At 37.1% G+C, this 7,449-nt stretch overlaps 1 non-coding gene across 1 annotated transcript; it reads left to right on the top strand.

Annotated features, from left to right (window-relative positions):
- The first annotated feature begins 3,971 nt into the window (after nt 1–3,971).
- Nucleotides 3,972–4,079, top strand: LOC112725979 (small nucleolar RNA R71). The gene has a single exon (XR_003165054.1). It is a non-coding gene; the product is annotated as a small nucleolar RNA R71 (small nucleolar RNA).
- Nucleotides 4,080–7,449: the final 3,370 nt, after the last annotated feature.

Genomic DNA, 7,449 nt, shown 5'->3' on the forward strand with positions numbered 1-7,449 from the left:
ATCAAGATCAAACAAGAAGACTTACCAAGAACAACTTGAAGATCATGAAGAACACTATGAATGCATGAAATTTTCGAAAAATGCTAGATGCATATGCAATTGACACCAAACTTATGATATGACTCAAGACTCAAACAAGAAACAGAAAAATATTTTTGATTTTTATGATTTTCTAATTTTTTTGTATTTTTTTTTTGAAAATTAATTTGAAAAAGGAAAATAAGGATTCCAAAATTTTTAATATGAATTCCAGGATTCTTGCCATGTTAGTCTAAAGCTTCAGTCCAGGAATTAGACATGGCTCACTAGCCAGCCAAGCTTTCAATGAAAGCTCCAGTCCAAAACACTAGACATGGCCAATGGCCAGCCAAGCTTCAGCAAATATGGATACTTTTCAAGTATAGAGCAACTAAGTGTGTGAGAATCTCTTCTTTTGTGATGGTAAGTTGAAACCCCAGTCCAAAAATTAGACATGGCTTATAGCCAGCCAGGCTTCAGCAAATCATCATGAAACACTAGAATTCATTCATAAAAATTCTGAATAAAATTTTTGAAAACATTTTTATATTATTATTTTTTTTCGAAAATAAAGGAGAAATTTTTGAAAGATTTTTGAAAAATATTTTTTTTGAAGAGAAAACAAAAAGAAAATTACCTAATCTGAGCAACAGGATGAACCGTCAGTTGTCCAAACTCGAACAATCCCCGGCAACGGCGCCAAAAACTTGGTGCACGAAATTGTGATGTCCAGGCTCGAACAATCCCTGGCAACGTGAGCAACTTGGTACGCGTAATCGTGATTACACTTTAATTATGTAAAATTCATGGCTCTTTCTTTCCCTGGCAATGGCGCCAAGAATATGGTGCCAATACCATGGTTCACAACTTCGATACAACTAACCAGCAAGTGCACTGGGTCGTCCAAGTAATACCTTACGTGAGTAAGGGTCGAATCCCACGGAGATTGTTGGTATGAAGCAAGCTATGGTCACCTTGCAAATCTAAGTCAGGCGGATATAAAATAATCATGGAGTTTTCGAATAATAAATAATAGAGTAGGGATAGAGATACTTATGTAAATCATTGGTAGAAATTTCAGATAAGCGAATGGAGATGCTTTTCGTTCCTCTGAACCTCTGCTATCCTGCTATCTTCATCCATTCAGTCTCACTCCCTTCTATGGCTGGCTTTATGTGATACATCACCACTGTCAATGGCTACTTTCGGTCATCTCTCGGGAAAATGATCCAATGCCCTGTCACGGCACGGCTAATCGTCTGGAGGTATCACCCTTGCCAATGGCTTCATCTTATCCTCTCAGTGAATAATATGCTCACGCACCCTGTCACGGCAAGGCTATTCATCTGTCGGTTCTCGATCATGCTGGAATAGGATTTACTATCCTTTTGCGTCTGTCACTAACGCCCTGCAATCGCGAGTTAGGAGCTCGTCACAGTCATTCATTCATCGAATCCTACTCGGAATACCACAGACAAGGTTTAGACTTTCCGGATTCTCTTGAATGCCGCCATCATTCTAGCTTACGCCACGAAGATTCTGGTTAGGAGATCTAAGAGATACTCATTCTAGCTTATTTCATGTAGAACGGAAGTGTTTGTCAGGCACGTGTTCATAGGGGAGATGGTGATGAGCGTCACACATAATCATCACCTTCATCACGTTCTTGGGTGCGAATGGATATCTTAGAAGCGAAATAAGATGAATTGAATAGAAAACAGTAGTACTTGCATTAATCTTTGAGGAACAGCAGAGCCCCACACCTTAATCTATGGAGTGTAGAAACTCTACCGTTACAAATACATAAGTGAAGGTCCAGGCATGGCCGAGATGGCCAGCCCCCTAAAACGTGATCAATAGTCTCCTAAGATGAACAATGGATTAAAACTGAGACCAAAGATGCCTAATACAATAGTAAAAGGTCCTATTTATAATAAACTAGCTACTAGGGTTTACATGAGTAAGTAATTGATGCATAAATCCACTTCCTGGGCCCACTTGGTGTGTGTTTGGGCTGAGCTTGAGTGTTGCATGTGCAGAGGCCATTTGTGGAGTTGAACGCCAACTTTTGTGCCAGTTTGGGCGTTCAACTCTGGTTTTGGCTCCTTTTCTGGCGCTGGACGCCAGATTTGGGTAGAAAGCTGGCGTTGAACGCCAGTTTACGTCGTCTATTCTTGGCCAAAGTATGGACTATTATATATTGCTGGAAAGCCCTGGATGTCTACTTTCCAACGCAATTGGAATCGCGCCATTTCGAGTTCTTCAGCTCCAGAAAATCCACTTTGAGTGCAGGGAGGTCAGAATCCAACAGCATCAGCAGTCCTTCTTCAACCTCTGAATCTGATTTTTGCTCAAGTCCCTCAATTTCAGCCAGAAAATACCTGAAATCACAGAAAAACACACAAACTCATAGTAAAGTCCAGAAATGTGAATTTAACATAAAAACTAATGAAAACATCCCTAAAAGTAACTAGATCCTACTAAAAACATACTAAAAACAATGCCAAAAAGCGTATAAATTATCCGCTCATCACTGTGGCTAGGAAGGGTCTTCCAAGGATGATGAATTCATCCTCATCCTTCCCAGTATCTAGGACTATGAAATCAGCAGGGATGTAAAGGCCTTCGACCTTTACTAATACATCCTCTACTTGTCCATAAGCCTGTTTTCTTGAATTGTCTGCCATCTCTAATGAGATTTTAGTAGCTTGCACCCCATAGATTCCTAGTTTCTCTATTACAGAGAGGGACATGAGGTTTATCCCTGAACCAAGGTCACACAGAGTCTTTTCAAAGATCATGTTGCCTATGGTACAAGGTATTACGAACTTTCTAGTATCCTGTTTCTTCTTAGGCAATGTCAGTTGATCCAGATCATTTAGTTCATTGGTGAACAAGGGAGGTTCATCTTCCCAAGTCTCAATACCAAATAATTTGGCATTCAGCTTCATGATTGCACCAAGGTACTTGGTAACTTGCTCTTCAGTAACATCCTCATTCTCTTCAGAAGAAGAATACTCATCAGAGCTCATGAAGGGCGTAAGGAGGTTCAATGGAATCTCTATGGTCTCTAGATGAGCCTCAGATTCCTCTGGATCCTCAGAGGGAAACTCCTTATTGATCACTGGATGTCCCAGGAGGTCTTCCTCACTGGGATTTACACCCTCCCCTTCCTCTTTGGATTCGGCCATGATGGTTATATCAATGGCCTTGCACTCTCCTTTTGGATTTTCTTCTGTATTGCTTGGGAGAGTACTAGGAGGGATTTCAGTGATCCTTTTACTCAGCTGGCCCACTTGTGCTTCCAAATTTCTAATAGAGGACCTTGTTTCATTCATGAAACTTACAGTGGCCTTAGATAGATCAGAGACTAAGTTTGCTAAATTAGAGGCATTTTGTTCAGAGTTATCTGTCTGCTGCTGAGTGGATGATGGAAGAGGCTTGCTGTTGCTAAACCTGTATCTTCCACCATTATTAAAGCCTTGTTGAGGCTTTTGTTGATCCTTCCATGTGAGATTTGGTTGATTTCTCCATGATAGATTATAGGTGTTTCCATAAGGTTCACCTAAGTAGTTTACCTCTGCCATTGCAGGGTTCTCAGGATCATAAGCTTCTTCTTCAGAAGATGCCTCTTGAGTACTGTTGGATGCAGCTTGCATTCCATTCAGACTCTGAGAAATCATATTGACTTGCTGAGTCAATATTTTATTCTGAGCCAATATGGCATTCGGAGTATCAATTTCAAGAACTCCCTTCTTCATAGGCGTCCCATTACTCACAGGATTCCTCTCAGAAGTGTACATGAACTGGTTATTAGCAACCATGTCAATGAGTTCTTGAGCTTCTGCAGGCGTTTTCTTTAGGTGAATGGATCCACCTGCAGAAGTATCCAATGACATCTTAGCTAATTCAGACAGACCGTCATGGAATATATCCAGGATGGCCCATTTTGAAAGCATGTCAGAAGGACACTTTTTGGTCAGTCCTTTGTATCTCTCCCAAGCTTCATAGAGGGATTCACCTTCTTTCTGTCTGAAGGTCTGAACATCCACTCTAAGCTTACTCAGCTTTTGAGGAGGAAAGAACTTGGCTAAGAAAGCCTTGACCAGCTTATCCCAAGAGTTCAGGCTATCTTTGGGTTGAGAGTCCAACCACACTCTAGCTCTGTCTCTTACAGCAAAAGGGAAAAGCATGAGCCTGTAGACTTCAGGATCTACTCCATTAGTCTTAACAGTATCACAGATCTGCAAAAATTCAGTTAAGAACTGAAAAGGATCTTCAGATGGAAGTCCATGGAACTTGCAGTTTTGTTGCATCAGAGAAACTAGCTGAGGTTTCAGCTCAAAATTGTTTGCTCCATTAGCAGGAATGGAGATGCTTCTTCCATGTAAATTGGAATTAGGTGCAGTAAAGTCACCAAGCATCCTCCTTGCATTATTATTATTTTCGGCTGCCATCTCCTCTTCCTGTTCGAAAATTTCTGAAAGGTGCTTGCTGGATTGTTGTAATTTAGCTTCTCTTAATTTCCTCTTCAGAGTCCTTTTAGGTTCAGGGTCTGCTTCAACAAGAATATTCTTGTCTTTGCTCATGCTCATATGAAAAAGAGGGGACAGACAAAAAATAATAATAGAGATCCTTTTTGCCCAAGCATAGAGGTTCCCTTATATGAGTAGAAGAAAAGAAGAGAAAATCTGAACTCAGAGAGAGAGGGTTCGGATTTTTGGTGAGATGAAGTGTTAGTAAATGAATAAATGAATAGAAGGAGATGAGAGAGAAGGAGAATTTTCGAAAATTATTTTTGAAAAAGAGTTAGTGATTTTCAAAAATAGTTTTTTGAAAAAAAGTTAGTAATTTTCAAAAATTAAAATCCAAAATTTAAAATACTTAGTTAATTAAAAAGAAATTTTGAAAAAGAGGGAAGATATTTACGAAAATTAGAGAGAGAGAGTTAGTTAGGTGGTTTTGAAAAAGATAAGAAACAAACAAAAAGTTAGTTAGTTAGTTGAAACAAATTTGAAAATCAATTTTGAAAAGATAAGAAGATAGGAGGTTAGAAAAGATATTTTAAAATCAAATTTTTTGAAAAAGATATGATTTTGAAAAAAAAGATAAGATCAAAACATATTTTTGAAAAGATATGATTGAAATTAGTTTTGAAAAAGATTTGATTTTTAAAATCACAATTAATGACTTGATTCACAAGAAATCACAAGATATGATTCTAGAACTTAAAGTTTGAATCTTTCTTAACAAGTAACAAACTTGAAATTTTTGAATCAAAACATTAATTGATGATGATATTTTCGAAAATTATGTGATAAAATTAAGAAAAAGATTTTTGAAAAATATTTTTATAATTTTCGAAAATAAATAAAAAAAATGAAAAAGATTTGATTTTTGAAAAGGATTTTGAAAAAGATAAGATTTTCAAATTGAAAATTTGATTTGACTCATGAAAACAACTGAATTTTAAAAATATTTTAAAAAGTCAACTCAAATTTTCGAAATTTATGAGTGAAAAAGGGAAAGATATTTTTTTTTTTATTTTTGAATTTTTATGATGAGAGAGAAAAAATTAAAACATCATTTTCATGTTTTTCTCTTTTCTTTTTGGATCAAAACAAGGAATGCATGCAAGAACACTATGAATGTCAAGATGAACACCAAGAATACTTTGAAGATCATGATGAACATCAAGAACTTATTTTTGAAAATTTTTTTATGCAAAGAAGACATGCAAGACACCAAACTTAGAAATCCTTAATGCTTAGGCACTAAGAATTCAAGAATGCATATGAAAAACACCATACAACACAAAACAAGAAAACATCAAGATCAAACAAGAAGACTTACCAAGAACAACTTGAAGATCATGAAGAACACCATGAATGCATGATTTTTTTGAAAAAAATGCAAGATGAATATGCAATTGACACCAAACTTACAATTTGACTCCAGACTCAAACAAGAAACATGAAATATTTTTTATTTTTTACGATTTTCTGAATTTTTTTTTCTTTTAATTTTTTTCGAAAATCATTTTGAAAAAGAAAAATAAGGATTCCAAAATTTTTAATATGAATTCCAGGAATCTTATTCTATTTAGTCTAAAGCTCCAATCAAAGGGTCAGGCATGGCTTAATAGCCAGCCAAGCTTTAGTATGTAACTCAGACATGACACGCCTGACATTCCCTATCCAAAAGAATTAGACATGGCTTTACAGCCAGCCAGGCTTCAACATGCTTCATGAAACACTAGAATTCATTCTTAAAAATTCTAAAGAAAAATATATTTTTGAAAACATTTTTATTTTAAAATTTTTTTGAAAACAAAGGAGAAATTTTTGAAAGATTTTTGAAATTTTTTTTTTTGAAAAATTTTTGAAAATAAAACAAAAAGAAAATTACCTAATCTGAGCAACAAGATGAACCGTCAGTTGTCCAAACTTGAACAATCCCCGGTAACGGCGCCAAAAATTTGGTGCACGAAATTGTGATCTCAGGTAACGGCGCCAGAAACTCTGTACGCACGTCTTAATAAATCATTTTTCATTCACAACTTCGATACAACTAACCAGCAAGTGCACTGGGTCGTCCAAGTAATAAACCTTACGTGAGTAAGGGTCGATCCCACGGAGATTGTCGGCTTGAAGCAAGCTATGGTCACCTTGTAAATCTCAGTCAGGCGGATATCAAATGGTTATGGAGTTTTAAAAAATAAACAATAAATAACTGAATAGAAAATAAAGATAAAGATACTTATGTATATCATTGGTGAGAATTTCAGATTAGTGTATAGAGATGCTTTCGTTCCTCTGAACCTCTGCTTTCCCGCTATCTTCATCCAATCAGTCTTACTCCTTTCCATGGCAAGCTTTCTGTAAGGGTATCACCGTTGTCAATGGCTACATCCCATCCTCTTGTGAAAAAGGTTCAAATGCTCTGTCACGGCACGGCTAATCATCTGAGGTTCTCGATCATACTGGAATAGGATTCACCCTCCTTTTGCATCTGTCACTACGCCCAACACTCGCGAGTTTGAAGTTCGTCACATCCATCCCTTCCCAGATCCTACTCGGAATACCACAGACAAGGTTTAGACTTTCCGGATCTCAGGAATGGCCATCCATGGGTTCTAACTTATACCACGAAGATTCTGATTAAGGAATCCAAGAGATACTCATTCAATCTAAGGTAGAACGGAGGTGGTTCTCAGGCACGTGTTCATAGGGAATGATGATGACTGTCACGATCATCACATTCATGTTGAAGTGCGAATGAATATCATAGAAGCGGAATAAGTTGAATTGAATAGAAAAATAGTAGTACTTTGCATTAATCTTTGAGGAACAGCAGAGCTCCACACCTTAATCTATGGAGTGCAGAAACTCTACCGTTTAAAAATACATAAGTGAAAGGTCCAGGCATGGA

This window comes from Arachis hypogaea, chromosome 11 (genome assembly GCF_003086295.3).
Source record: "Arachis hypogaea cultivar Tifrunner chromosome 11, arahy.Tifrunner.gnm2.J5K5, whole genome shotgun sequence".
Lineage (NCBI taxonomy): Eukaryota > Viridiplantae > Streptophyta > Magnoliopsida > Fabales > Fabaceae > Arachis > Arachis hypogaea.